The sequence below is a fragment of the Ornithorhynchus anatinus genome, chromosome X5 (assembly GCF_004115215.2).
Source record: "Ornithorhynchus anatinus isolate Pmale09 chromosome X5, mOrnAna1.pri.v4, whole genome shotgun sequence".
In the NCBI taxonomy this organism is placed as follows: Eukaryota; Metazoa; Chordata; class Mammalia; order Monotremata; family Ornithorhynchidae; genus Ornithorhynchus; species Ornithorhynchus anatinus.
In genome coordinates this window covers 55,394,872-55,410,671 of record NC_041753.1, presented here as the reverse complement: position 1 = coordinate 55,410,671, position 15,800 = coordinate 55,394,872, and the positions used below count along the sequence as shown (strand labels likewise).

Below are 15,800 nucleotides of genomic sequence, written 5' to 3'. Positions count from 1 at the left end.
TTGGAATGGCACCAAGAGTCGGAAATGACATCTATGGGGAGTTCGTGTCTCACAGCTGTTAAGAAGGTTAGACAGCAATCCACAGACCTGTACTTTGGTGAGGATTCCTCACTTCCACCACATGGTTTGACATTGTTACAATGGATGTGTTGGACTCCTTGATCTGATTTTATACTGTCTTCGGTAGGTAAGCAAGGCAAGCGTGGCGCACGCTGACTGCATCTAACCCCAACTGTGGGGTGTGTGTGAGGAATTCCAAGGGGCAGGTCCCTGCTGTCATCTATATTCCCTTTCCTTGCTGCTCAGGCCGGTAGGGAAACAAACCCAGAGAGGAGGCATGTGCCTGTGGAAGCAGGGTAGCTGCTTCCATTTGATGCTCCCCATTTCCCCCAGCCCCCAACCCTGAAACCCTCACTACTCATTTCAGAGCTGTGGCAGTGACTGAGAGGAGGAGTGATGTGTGCACTAGAGAATCGAGGAGTGGGGAGATGCCATTGGTGGTGAAGGAAGAAGTCTCCACAGGGTTTAGTTTGGCATGACCTTGACTCAAGGTGGCCTTCCTTGCAGCCGACCTATGGGATCCTGACTGGAAAAGCAGAATTCAGCCTTTCTGCCAGGTAGTAGATTCAGGGGGAGACACATACCAGTGACTTGAGTAATAGCTAGCAGTGATAGGCCAGGGGAAAGCATTTTCCTCTCTTTCGGGGGAAATGCCCTTTTCATTGACATTGTAGTGTTTTTTTCTGGCTCCTTGAATATAATCTTTGTTAGATGTATTTGTCCAATTCCTGAAGTATGCATTCAGGATGCCTTAGTATAGCTTGAAAAATAGCTCAATTATTAGAAGTGTGTGTGTGTATGTGTGTGTGTGTGTTTTCATAAACTTTGTACGTAACCTAAAACCATCTCAACTTGCCTTGCTTTGTAAGCAGTATATTATGTACTGTACTCATAAGATACCCTTCACACTGCAGATTTATGCTAAAAGTATCCTAATGTTTCTGACAGCTCATGTGTGACAAGAATATAATCCACATTTCTTAGAGGAGCTAATCTAAGTGGTTTATTTTCCGATACTGCTGATAGGGCTATATCTCTTGGGTGTCGCAGCATTTGAGATTCTGATGGTAACATATTGTTTATGGGTCACTGCTTTTGTCTAAAACAGTAGGTTGGAACAGAATAGCAAAGGTTAATTAAGTTTGTCTATCAAGGTGAGACAGATATGGATGCCTCTTGAAATTACAATCCTAAAAGCAAAGTGAGCCTCTATGTAGTTGCTAGTTCCTTTCTGTTTTTTCATGCAGTAGAATGTTCCTGAGGAGTTCTAATACTGAAACCAAGAATAAACCAAAGCAAAATGGAGAATCAGTTGTTTTATGAAGCAAAAATAAAAATGCTCTAATAAAGGGGCACTTTAAAATTACAATTAAAATATGTCAGTCCTTCAGTAATAGTTCCTCTGCAAATATATTCCAAGGACTTTATAATCATTTGACAGATAGCATCCCCGAGTACTCGAATATGCCAGAACTAGACAGCTGCAGTATATTAACTTGGAAGCAGAGAAGTGAACCTTCTATTGAAATATTTTAAAACTGTGGATAAAGCTAATTTACAAAGCACAATTTCAACAAAACACAGATGACACTTCTCCCTTCCTCTTCAAGAAGTAGGAGGGAATAACTTCTCCACGATAGTTTTTGGGTGGCTTATAGATTTCATCAGTGATCTGGAAATTGGAATGGTCTTTGAGGAAAATGGTTTCCCTTATACACCGCTGTGCTGACCACTCATTGACTTTCTTTGATGCCAGTTATTGGTTCTCCCACTTACAAGAGGCGAGAGGTCGTTAGGTAGAACCTTGTATGAAACAAATTTGTAAAGTGCAATTATAAAATAACACAGCTGATAGAGAAGCATGTCCTTTTATCATCCTTTCCTTCCTCATCTGTAGAGACACAGGGACAGCCTCACTCAGACATGATTTCTATGACTGCATAGATGGGGTGAGATGGAAGCATAGAGGGTGGGGAAGACTTCAGGGATGCTGGCTTTCCAGATCAGTCAGTCAATTGATCAGGAGTATTTATTGAACACTCGCTGTGTTCATAGCCCTGCCACTTGCCTGCTGTGTGATCTTGGGTCAGTCAATTAACCTCTCTGTGCCCCAGTTTCCTGAACTGCAGAATGGGAACTCAATATCTGTTTTCCCTCCTACTTAGACTGTGAATGCTGTGTGGGTTATGGGCTCTGTGTGACCTGATTATCTGCCCCAGCGCTTACAGTGCTTGGCACATAGTAGGCACCTAACAAATATCATTATTATTGTTAGTAGTAGTATGATTAATATTATTATAATTATTACTGTGCTAGAATACAGTTGAGGAAGAGACACAGCCCCTGCCCTTGAGGAGTTTACAATTTAGTAAGGGAGACTGGTATACACAAGCCATTCAGAAAACACTGTGGCTTTTGAAAACAAAAATATGGGAGACTAGATGAGCCTAAGTTCATATAAATCAAGACTATGCATTAGTACTGAGTTATACAGACTAGGAGTGCTTAGAGTGGCTGAAAGATGGGAATAACCTGGGAAGGTGGCGCTTAATCGGGGAAGGTCTAATGGAGGAAGTGGATTTTCAAGAATGCTTCAAAGAGGGGGATTGCGATGGCCTGACTACTCAAAGGAGGTATTTTCAGGCTAGGTCTTTTCAAGCGGGAGGAAGGGATTGGAGTTGGGAAAGTCCATAGCAAGCCATGGTGATTGTGAGATAGTTATCTTGGAGAAAATGAAGAGGGAAAGCTAGAGCGTTATGTGCTGTGGAAGAAAAGAATATACAGAGTAACTTAAAGCCCAAGGTCAGAAGAAAGAAATGACTAACTCACCATTGGAAGTTTTGAGGAGTGGAGATATGTGTGCAGAATGACATTTTAGAAAAAGAATCCTAGCATCTGAGTGAATTTAGGCCAGGCTAGGAGAGAGGCTCTGAAGGGAGCCCAATGAGGAGTCTGATAAATGTCTAACTAGGGAATGCAACCCTGCAACCAGTGGGAGGGAGGGACATTTGGATGGAGAGGACAGGGTGGATATAGGAAATGTCTTGGAGGGAAAAACACAGGATTTAGTAGCAGCCTGAGTTGGAAAACTGTGTGTAGTCAAGGATCAAGCAATCAACAGTGTTTTTCTGAGTGTCTACAATATGCAAAGACTATACTAAGGACTTGGGAGTGTACAAAAGAAGTAAGAGACACAGTGCCTGCCCTCTAGAAATTTACCATCTAACGGGTAATCCTTACAAACTAAGAATACCAAGTCACTTAACATCTCTGGGCTTCAGTTTCCTCATCTGTAAAATGGGGATTTACTCCTACTCCCTCCTACTTAGACTGTGAGCCCCACATGAGACAGGGATTCTGTCTAACCTGATTGTCGTGTATACCCTAGGACTTAGTACTGTGCTTGTCACATACTAAATGCTTAAAAGCATACCTTACTTAATTCAGTTAATTAACAATGTTCTGCTCATTCTCTGTCCTTTTTGGACAGACACTCATCTGGAACAGAAGCATAATTTTAGCAGAAAGTTAAAGATGGGGTAGTAAGCAGGCGTTAATAAGGACTGGACAGTGTAAGGATTCAAGGTAGGGTACTGAATTCAATCACATTGAGCAAAGCCATATTGAGAAGGAGGTGGAAGCTGCTCCAATCTTTTCTGCGTTCAATTTTGTTTCTGAGTCCCTGAGCTGGGAGTTTCCCCTTTGACATCAATTCATTGCTGATTCGTGCTTGGCCCAACTGTAATACTTTGCTTCCTTCTGCCATTTCAACGAAACTAGTACAGTGATTTTTTTCCCCAGCACTGTGCAATGTCATAATCAATCTAGAGTGTTTATTGAGCACTTACTATGTGCAGAACACTGTACCAGATACTTGGAAGAGAACAAGAGAGTTGGTAGACATGATCCCTGACATCAAGGTGCTTGTGACCTAGTAATAATAATTATGATGATGGTATTTATTAAGCATTTACTATGTGTCCAACACTCTGCTATGTGCTGGAGAAGATGCAAGAAAATCACCTTGGACCTAGTTCCTGTCCTGCATGGGGCTCACAGTCTAAGGAGGAGGGAAAACAAGTATTTGAACAGGTACAGATGAGAAAACTGAGGCACACAAAGTTAATGCCCATGGTTACACTAACGGTCAGTAGTAGAGCTGGGACTAGGATCCAGTACTTACTCTTGTGCTCTTTCCCAGCAAGTGCATTTGTTTAATTCTGTTTTAAATTTTTGTTGGTATGCTGACTATTTTTAATGGTAAATTAATTTTATCCATTTTTAAGTATTTAATCTTCTAAAGTCCTTATTTTTCATTGTTTCAATGAGTAGTAAGACATGGTTTCACAAGACAGAGTATTTTCCAAGAACATAACTGGGTATATACATTTTTGTTGTTTTGTGGAATACCTATTAATTTACACTCAACTCATCCTTCTTGAGTTAGATATTTTGTTCCCGTTTTATAGGTGAGATGGCTGAAGGCTGGAGATTTAAATTTTTGGAGCAATGGCTGTATTTCTTCTGTTTCACGTATCCAAAACTTCCATAGAACTCCCAGGGAGTCCTTTATTCAGATTAGTTCTATAGCTCAAAGAGCAAGAGCAGAAAACAAATTGCAATTTTTGGAGGCAAAGGTGGAGAAAGAAACCATCTCATTGGAGGGAGTAAGCAAATGGTTGTAATCTACTAATGTTGTTTCAAAAGTGCTTGTGATGAATGATTTTTTTAAATCAAGGAAATAGGAGCTGAACAAATATTAGCTTAGTTCATGACGCTAACAAAATGATCACTCCTCAGATGCTACTTGCCTCTGTTGATCTGACTGCTTAAATAATATCTTCATCTTCTCTCAACTGCCACCCCCCTGCCTCTGCTGCTGTACTTGCTAATCATATATAAGATTGAGCTATAGCAAGGGTTTTTAATCTTGTTTTTTTTTAATCTGTCCCTGTTACTTGAGCTTTGGGTATATTTAAATGATCTCTTATCTTTTGTGAAAGTTTTCAAATATGTTTGCATATATGTAGTTGTCCTTCATAACTGAAGATGATTCTACTGATAGTGAAGCGTTCACTGATGAATATTTGTTTTTTTCCATAGCCTAGAAAAAAATGTCCCAACTACATGGGACACCCACAAAGGCTGTTCTTTGTTGTGCTTTCGGACACCCACAAAGACTGTTCTTTGTTGTACCTTCCTGTATAATGTTTGTAGCTCTTGGCTTATGTTTGCATCTGCATCTTTATGTCATGATCCTTTCAAAGATTCTGTTCAAAAAGAGCTGTTCTTTTTTGGGTTGTGCAGTCCCAGCTCCCAGTGCTACTCGAAGTAAGCCATTGCTTCATGGCAGTGTGCAATGGGGATAGGAGGTCTACCTCATGGCCCTCCTAAGATGGCTGCCACCTAGGACACAGTACTCGAAGACCATATCAAACGGCCACCATGCATGCAGCCCCCATCGTTCTCCTGGTTCCCTCTGACATTGCACAAGTCTCGAGGTCATCTTTCGATTCTCCACTCTCTCTCTTTAACACACCCCTTTAACAGACCTTTTAAATTGCTTGCCTGGGGGCTAGGCAACATGAAGCGAGTGAGGCTGGAAGCGGAAAGGTGCCTGAGCCTGCAAAGGGCAGGTGGGTAGCCCTGGAAAGCCCTAGGAGGGAGACAGTGGCAGTTGCCTCCCTCTCCCAACCACTTATCTGCCTCAGGCTTTCCTCCCCTACAATGGCAAACCAGTGCCACTACTCATGCCCCCCAGGGATGTCGAGCCAAAGCTCTGCAGCCGGGGGTTTGTGCACATCTTCCATTAGGTACTGTACTGTATGTACTGTAACTGCTATCTTCTACCAATCACCATTCTTTCTCTCCCCCTCCCTCCTCCTCAGCCTGCCTCTGGTTCCACCTAGCTGCTTCATCACCACTCGCGCCAAGGGCTTTTGTATTTCTCCAGGTTCCCCACTTCTGGGGCCTTGGCTTTTGCATGTCTTGTGCCTCCCAGCACCACCACCCTGCCATAGCCATGGACTTCTGGCCTCCCTTGGCTGAGCAGCATTTCCCAGCAGGGGCTTTGCTGCTGCTGCTGCTGCTGCTGCTGCTGTGAGGTGAAGCAGGAGCATCTCCATGGTGATGGTAGCTGAGGATAAGATAGGTGGAACCCACTCCTCAAGGGACACTGGCTTGGGTAGCTCAAAATCAGCATGGGGTAGATGCTTTTGCAAAATATTGTGTGTCAAGTGATGGTATTTATTGAGTGCTTACTGTATACAGAGCCCTATACTAAGTGTACTAAGTTTACGATGTCATCCCGTTTCACTGTACACATGGCTTGATGAGATTGCATAGTGTGTCATGCGGGAGTGGCAATTTCGCCTTTTTCCTTGGGTGGCCAGAAGGTTGAAGCTGGTCCTCCATAGTGCCGTGTGCTGTGCTGACTGCCTCAGTTGTCTCCCAGTTTACAGCTGAGATACGACACTGTATGAGGCTTTATTCACCTATGCCCTTGAAGTGTTTCTTCTATCTCCTTGTTTTTTGGTTTCCCAATTGCAGCTCACTATGCATCTTGCTACCATCCATCCCCCATCCCCGCCCGTCCCCATTCTCTCCCCACCAAAGCTATATGGCGATGAGCATAGCATCATTGATAGGAGACTGACTTTATTGTTTGTGAACCTGTCCTGGTATTTGATGTTGATCATAACCCATAAGTAGTACTGACAGATCTACTCAAGGAATTGAATGTGCATCTGTGGGAGGTTCGAGTTTCATAGCCTTAGAGAAGGTCGGACAATGCTACAGCTCGGTAGGCCTTTAGTTTGGTCTGAAGCCTAATGTCAAGTTGTCACCACACTCAGTCTGACAGTTTCTCAAAGGAGGAGCTGGCCTTGATTCTTTCGTATACTTCTTTGTTTATCGCACCACTGGCCAATGTGCTGCCTAGATAACATAATTTTTTGACTTGTTTTTAGTTCTTGCAGATGTTTTGGTTATGTGAGTAGTTTTCCTGGTGCAGACTGGCATATTATATTCAGACCTGCCAAAATGCATGTTTTCATGTGTTTTGGTTAAAACAGAACGACCAAAGGGAGGTTTCTTCCCAAAATGTCTGTCTGGATACAGTGTGTTGTGTTGTCAGAAGAAACAGTTGTATGCATGCATGTGGTGTTTGACATGATGCTAGTACAGCGCGAGTTTTCCATTAACACGGGATTCCTCAAGGACACAACCTCCGCGTTAAAGGGGAACCGGGTGGTACCTCAGTTTTCTTCAGATTTTGTTTGTGGTGCTCAGATGTTTCAGCAGAAGGTTCATAATGATATTCTCTTGGGTGTGGGCCTCTAGGGCACAATCTCCTGCATACAGTTCATGAATGACTGTTTCTAAAACTTTGGGTGATGCTCAAAGTTTGTTGAGTTGACAGCATTTCCCAGAGGAGTGGAAGCATAATCTAATGCCTGCATATGGGTCTTTTGTTGTGTCCTCTGGCATGGTTGGGTAGAATAAATTGGACAGGACCAGGCCCACTACACATCCCTGCTTTGCCCCCGTCGCAGTGGTGAATGGATTAAACAGGTTATCTCCAGTTGGAGCATCACCAGCCGCGCCAGCACACGAATAGAGTCAGAATCTTGCTGAACTTTTCAGGTCAGCCAAATTTATGCAATTTCTAGAGTCCAGATTTAACTGATGGTGTCAAGTGCTTCTGTAAGGTCTCTGAAAACTGTACAGGCAGTCTTTGAGTTATTGTGAAAGGCCACTTACAGAAACAGAGACACCCCTTTATAACTTTACAACAGATTGGCTCTTTTGTGAAGCTAGCTTCCTGGTTGTTGGCAGTTGTCCGGGTCACTGAGAATTCACAATCCATGAGAGATATGGAGAAATAGGGGAACAATTTAAAAATTGGTAATCTCATCAGTGGAAAGTACTGTGCTCTTTCACCTTTCTTCTTGAGGATGGTGATGGTCATGGAAACTTGGGAATTGTGTGGCATTTCCTCAGTGTTTCGTCCAGCGCTTAGTAGAGCGCTTGGCACAGAGTAAGCGCTTAACAAATACCATTATTATTATATGTTAAGGAATAGCTTGAATAATTGTTTAAACAATGTGCCCTCCTCCTTGCTTTTAGACTTTCATTATTATGTATATTATCAGGCCATTGAGAATTTTTAATGAATTCCTAAATATGTGTGGCCCAACCGTGACATATTTTCAGTAATACAAGATCAAAGCAAAGCTAGCGGTTTAAACAGAACTCGGTGACAATCCATTGTATTTATTGAGCACTTAGGGGAGTAGAATTAACAGTATAACGAACACATTCCCTGCCCACAAAGAGCAAAGAGCTTACAGCTTAGAGGAACAAAGAACCATGTTGGCTAAACTGAACCCTAACATATTTTAACTGGAATTACTGAATTTGTACCCTGTAGTTGATCTCTCTGTGGCGACCTCCTTCATACGGTATTCCCCAATCACTACTTTGTGTCAGCAAAGAGGACTGCTGCCAGTTCAATGAAAAGTAAGAACAAGCTGTGGGGGAAAAGAAAAAAAAAAAGATTGAATGGAGAAAGGGATGATTTTGGTTAAGCAAAATTCTACAGCTTTTGTCTTTGAGACATGGAACAGATGTAAACCCAGTGTACATCCACCAGTTCAACCCAATTGATTTAGCTAAGATTAGCCCAGCGGATAGTAGGAGATTAGAGAGGGAGCGATTTTCAGGGCCACCCCAACCCCCAGCGGTATTTTCTACATGGAAGGACAGCTCGAACCCAGGGGCCAAGTGATTTGAGGTGGGCCACCACCATAAAAGCATTTTCCTGAATGAGAGGAATAATCTGTTTTAGGCTAATGAGTCATTTAGCTAGATTGTGCACTATGTAGTTTTCTTAAAAGGATCAAAGGACCAAGGAAATAGTGAATTGTTAGCAGACCGATCAATTAACTTGTTAAACAGGGTGTTGGCCTTAAGAATTACCTTTCAGAGACTGGAAATAACAAAAGAAACTTCCCTATGCTTAATTTCTACTCCCAAACAGCAAAGTTGAGTGATTTGGTGGCCTGAGGGATCTGACTAGGAGAATTCAGAATTCATTAGATTTTTATTTTCTAAACAGTATGTAGTTGCAATTGACAACCCAGCATATTAAAATATTGGGCAGAATATCTAAGAACTGGATGGAATTCTGGGAGGAGATGCTTACAGCACTTGGTGGAAGTAGTAGTAATATTGATGAAGCACTTGGTGTGTGCAGAACAGTGTACTGAGCACTGGGAGAAAATGCACAGGTGGGAACTCAGCACAGCGCCTGTACCTCTGGGGGCTCACATTCTAAAAATCTTGGTCCTTTTTGAAGCACCATGCAATGTGGCAGGGTCAGGCCAGACGGGATCAGAAGGGGGTGGGACTTTGCTCCAGAGCTGACAACCATCACCCTCCCTGTGTGAAGGTTTTGAAAAGAGGTATATAATACAAACTACAGAAATCCTTAAGAGGGGAACAAAAGTTAGCCCCACCCGCCACCCCCAACATTTACATCTGAGCAAAAAGTGGTCTACTAAGAGGCTATTTTCAAAAAGCATTACAATATAGTAAAGGGCCGTATTAATGTTAAATGTTGCTTTACAATGAAAAAGACCAAAGGTCAAGTCAGTGCCTCCAAGCCTCCTTACACCTTCTTTGGAATAACAAAATTTACCCACCCATTTTTTGCACTGCTTTGAAATTTTACACCAGACTGCAAATCATCTCTTTTACTGAAGAATGTTCCCATAGTCTGTCAGCTGTATTTATGCAGTTAAGATAACCTATATAAACAATTGGATAACAATCCTGCACTTCTTAAATCTCCTTTCACCTATGTTATTAACATTTGGTTTGACACAAGAGCAGAACTTATGTTCATCTCAAAAGAGTTAGAGCAAGCCAAAAATTGATATTGGGGAATTCAATTCCATGCCCCCTTATTAATCCAGTGCCTGGCCCAGTATTTTTATGCTTTGTTGGTATTTTACTGTTACTATAAAATAGGGTAGCTAAGATCTATAAAAAGGAAACCTCATGGTTCAGATTTATTATGATGTATATTCTAAATAGTTTAATAAACAAAACTTAAAGCTCTTAGATTTTCTAAAGTGGTTAATACAATGCATATTCTTTGGAGAGTCTTGCTCCTTAGCTATTGGTCATACTGTGGTTCATAGATTTGGTATGGGTAATAAGATTATAAAACATGTCTCTTGCTAGCCAGCTACCACACACTAATAATAATAGTGGATATAATTCAGTGGGTCCTCGGGTTTTAGGTTTTACTTGTTTGATTATTTTAATTTAAGGGGATTTACAAATAAACAGCATGCTACAGAGAAGGGAAACAAAGATAACTGTTCAGCATGATGGAAGAGTTCCACTTTGTTCTAAATTGGTCAAGAGAAGGGACATGAGTTCTCATATTGAAATAATTACTTTCCTTCTTTTTTTAAAAAAAGATATAAATTGTTAATACCTAAAGGAGACTGAAAAGTGGTGCTGTTTGGATAAAGGACTTAAAATATTGATCCATTTTCTAAATTTAGAATGTGGCAGAATTATTATTAATATATAATAATAGTATTTGTTAAGCGCTTACTATGTGCCAAGCACTGTACTAAGCACCAGAGTGGATTCATGCAAATCAGGTTGGACACAATCCCTTGTCCCAAAGGGGCTCCCAGCAGTAAGGGAGCAGTAGTAGAGTTAACTATCTGCTGATATGTTCATCCCTAGCTTCCTACGTAAAAGTAATAGTATTTATTAAGCAGATACTGTGTACAGAGCAGTGTACCACTGCGAAAAAGTATACGGCTGGGAATTAGACACTGACCTTGTCCTTCGAGGGCATCACCATCAATAAATATGGATGGAGTGGGGAGGACTGGAGACAGGCACATCAGGAGCAATGAAACACTAAAACAGTAAAACAGCATAAGGGACAAGGATAAATAATCAGTCAATCGATGGGATTTATTGAGTGCTTACTGTGCGCTGGGCTCACCGTACTGAGTGCTTGGGAGAGAGGTCATGCTCCCTGCCCCCAAGGAGCTTACAGTCTAGAGGAGGAGACAGGTATTAAAATAAATTACTGTTAGGATACATACATAAGTGCTGTGGGGCTGTGGGTGGGCTGATTATCAAGTGCTTAAGTGGTGTGGATCCAGCTGTGAAATAATAATAATAATGTTGGTATTTGTTAAGCGCTTACTAATGATAATAATAATAATAATGTTGGTATTTATTAAGCGCTTACTATGTGCCGAGCACTGTTCTAAGCGCTGGGGTAGACACACGGGAATCAGGTTGTCCCACGTGGGGCTCACAGTCTTAATCCCCATTTTACAGACGAGGGAACTGAAGCACAGAGAAGTTAAGTGACTTGCCCACAGTCACACAGCTGACAAGTAGCAGAGCTGGGATTCGAACTCATGAGCCCTGACTCCAAAGCCCGTGCTCTTTCCACTGAGCCACGCTGCTGTGTAGATGACATAGCCTAGAGGGCAAATAGAAGAAATGAAGTCAGGGAAGGCCTCTTGGTGGAGATGTGATCTTAGTAAAGCTTTGAAATTGGGGAGAGGGAGGGTCTGTTGGATATGAGTGGAGAGGGAGTTCCACACCAGAGGGAGGATGTGGGCAAAAGGTCAGCAGTGAGGCGAGATCATGGTACAGTGAGTAGGTTGGCATTAGAGGAGCAAAGTGTATGGGCCGGGCTGTACTAGAAATCAGCAAGGTGACAAAAAAAGAAAAAGTAAAGTCAGTAAAGAGCTGTGGCTTGAGGAGCGGATAATTACATGCAGGTAATGTACAGATTAGAGATTAATTTAAAACCTTAACTGTATATTATCCGTTGCCCTCTTAGGCCAGATGTCATGTGGATCATAGACCCAGGAGACTTTATTAAAGAAAGTGAACATCTGTGTTTAAATAGCATTAGAGCTCAGAGTTCTCTAATCGCTCTCATTCCTGTTTATAGACATTCCTGAATTTAGCCTCTTAAATACTAGACCTAATTTTTTTTGTGACTTTATTAATTTTTCTGCATTTTCATTTTTTTCTACAGAGGGTTTAGAATAGTTCAGGCATATTCAAAACTTAAATAGAATATTAATCATACCATGCAGCTACTTTTAAATATAGATTTTCAGGTAAACAGAATACGTTTTTTCCACCCACCCATTTCCAAATTGTTTCAAGTTGCTTCCCAAATAAGTAGGTAAAGAAACTAAGTAGCATTAAATTTAAGCAATCAGTTGCCTCTGGTTTTGAAGCTCCTTTTGGTTTTTTCTCCTGGAAATTCTCTAATTTACTGGGCCAAATTGGCAGTATTTAGATTTTACTAGCCTTTACAGAGTCCTTTTGTTTAATCCAGCTAAAGCCTGGAAATTTTAAGATGTCTACTTCTGATGTTCACAGAAAATATGGCAAGTCTAGAATGACAGAGAGGCAGACTCTAAACTTTCTAAAAAGAGGCTTCATAAAAGCCTGACTGGGAAAGTGGTCCTTCAAGCCTTTCTTAACCCCATCTGTTCTCCAGATTCCAAATGCTACTTGTTTTCTTCCAAGGGAAAGATCAGAAGACTTCTGAAAAATAGCCATTAGTCCTGGGTGCAAGACAATAAAGTTGCCAACCCACTAGGGGTCGCACTAACTAAAAGCCACAGGGTGGAACCAGATGAGTATTAGGCACTTTCCTGCTGACCCCAGCAGAAGGGAGGGGCACTTTACTTTTGATGCCATGTATCACAATGCAGTTTGGTCTTTACACCTCCACACTTGGTCAATCAATCATATTTATTGAGCTCTTACCATGTGCAGAGCACTGTACTTGTCAGCTGTGTGACTGTGGGCAAGTCACTTAACTTCTCTGTGCCTCAGTTCCCTCATCTGTAAAATGGGGATTAAGACTGTGAGCCCCACGTGGGACAACCTGATTCCCCTGTGTCTACCCCAGCGCTTAGAACAGTGCTCTGCACATAGTAAGCGCTTAACAAATACCAACATTATTATTACTAAGCACTTGGGAGAGTACCATACAACAGAATTAGCATATACGTTCCCTGCCCATAAGGAGCTTAACGCTCACTGGGCCCAATCATGAAGTCTGTATGCTTTGTTTGTTTTTGTAACGGTATATCAATCAGTCAGTTGTATTTATGAGCACTTACTGTGTGCAGAGCACTGTACTAAGCGCTTGGGAGAGTACAGTATGACACAGGTGGTAGACACATTTCCTGCCCACCGGGAGTTTACAGCCCGGAGCAGGAGACAGACATTAATATTAAAAAAAAGATTATGGATATTTATATAGGTTCTGGGGGGGCTGAGAGAGGAGTGAATAAAGGGTGCAAATTCAAGTGCAAGGGTGACGCAGAAGGGAGTGGGAGAAGAGGAAATGAGGGCCTAGTCGGAGGAGGCCTCTTGGAGGAGCTGTGCCTTCAATAAGGCTTTGAAGGTGGGGAGAGTGATCCTCTGTCAGATACAAAGAGGGAGGGCATTCTAGGCCAGAGGCAGGATGTGGGTGAGAAGTCAGTGTCGAGATAGGTGAGATCAAGGTACAATGAGTAGGTTGGCTTTAGAGGAGCGAAATGTGCGGGCCAGGTTATAGTTGGAAATCAGGGAGGTAAAGAAGGAGAGGGCTAAGTGACTGAGTGCTTCAAAGCCTCTGGCAAGGAGTTTCAATATGATGAGGATGGGGATGGGCAACCACTGGAGGTTCTTGAGGATTGAGGAAGCATGGACTGAATGTTTTTGTAGAAAAATCATCCGGGCAGCAGAGTGAAGTATGGACTGGAGTGGGGAGAGGCAGGAGGCAGAGGAGGCAGGAAGGAGAGTGATGCATAAATCAAAGTGGGATAGGATAAGTGCTTGGATTAACGTGGTAGCAGTTTGGATGGAGAGGAATTGGTGGGTTTTAGCAATGTCGTGAAGGTTGAGCCCACAGGATTTGGTGACAGATTGAATATGTGGGTTGAATGACAGATGAGATGAAGATAATGCCAAAGTTACAGGGTTGTGAGACAGGCAGGTTGATAGTGCTGTCTAGAGGGATGGGAAATTATTTGCTTATTTGTTAAGCACTTAGTGTGTGGCAGGCACTGAACTAAGTGCTGGGGGTAGATGCAAGCTATTCAGATTGGACCCAGCCCATGTCCCCCAAGGGGCTCACAGTCTAAGAAGGAGGGAGAGCAGATATTGGATCCCTATTTTACAGTTGAGGAAACTGGGGTACAGAGAGGTTAAATGACTGGCCCAAGATCACACAGCAGGCAAGTGGCAGAGCAGGATTAGAACCCAGGTCCTCTGACTCCTAGACCCGTGCTCTTTTCCACGTTCCTTCATTAATGAGATGCCACAAAGTCTCAAAGATAGTACATTGATGAACTATTTGAGAAGAAAGGTGAAAAATCTGAATGTGATAATTGGTAATCGAGGTGGGATACCCTCTTGATGCACAAATCCATGCTCCCAACTCCATCCTCTCCACTAAACTCAATTCCCTCGTTCCCCTATTCCAGTGTCAGTCTTGTTTGGATGTTTTTGAAAGCAGTGGGGAAGAGGCTGTTGGGGAGAGTGAACAGTTGGAGATGGTGGTCAGGGAGTAAAGAAGGGAGGGGGCAAGTTTTAATAAGATGCGAGGGAATGGAGTTGAGGTGCAAATGCAGGGTGGGTAGATTTTGAGAGAATATCTCTTGCAATGTCACTGAGAAGGATGGGAGAGTCCAAGCGGGGCAGAAGGAGGGTGGGGCTAAAGAGGTGCAGGGGAGCTTTTAGGGAGATCATGCCTGATAGTTTCAATTTCATCAATTAAATAGGTAGCAAGGTTGTTAGGGACAAGAGATGGGGGATGGGATTTGAGGAGGAAGTTAAAAGTCTCAAACAGCTGGCATGAACAATGAGCATGGGAATCAATAAGAATGGAAAAGTATTGTTGCAACACAGCAAAGGACAATCTTTGTGTAGATATAGTGTGGTTGAGAATGTGGGCCCCAAATTGGCCGTTTCAGCTATTCACACTCAGGGGAATCATTTCCCATCAAGATCATCATCTTTATTTGTGAAAGATAACTTTTCATGTGGCCTTCAGAAAGCTAGAGGCCATTATAAATGAAAGAAGCATCTAATATGCTTGACAAGGGTTTATCATTACATGATTTCACAATTCGTCATTGTGTCTACTAGGAAGTAGGGATTCCCTCCTCCCTTTTTCTCCACGATCTTGTGTAATTGTTAATTTAGTTTGTGGGGGGGTTCTTGACCATATTATTTCTATCGTCAATCACCAACACAATTGTAAGAAAAATATGCTTTAATATATGGGAAGAGGCTGAGAAGATGTCTAAGATTCTGATAATATAGCAAAATAGTTATCTTTTTCAGCCAAAATGAAATATATTTCCAAAAGGCAAATTAGAAAAAGCTGCATTTGAGACTTATGTTGTAAATGCATGCTCCGATCTATTGTGATGCAGTCCTGTGTGTGTCTGAGGAGTCAGACCCCAAGAATTAACAGGTGTGAGGGTCGGCATCAGAGGGGCCTCTTTTACTTGCTGTCTCTCACACACCCAATGCAGAGCATCATGACATTGCCACCTGTTGTCCTGGCCAGATTTTCTTTACATGCCCTGCTCTTCTATCATTCACTCTACTTTCTTTTAGTCCTTTCAGCATCCTTCTCTGCAGCTTCCCTGTCCTTGCTGTGCCCCACC

The 15,800-nt window shown here is 42.3% G+C and overlaps 1 protein-coding gene across 1 annotated transcript in view; it reads left to right on the top strand.

Annotated features, from left to right (window-relative positions):
* The window catches only part of DMRT1 (doublesex and mab-3 related transcription factor 1), a 102,433-nt gene that overhangs the window by 45,706 nt on the left and 40,927 nt on the right, over positions 1–15,800 (top strand). The gene's annotated exons all lie outside the window — the stretch shown is intronic.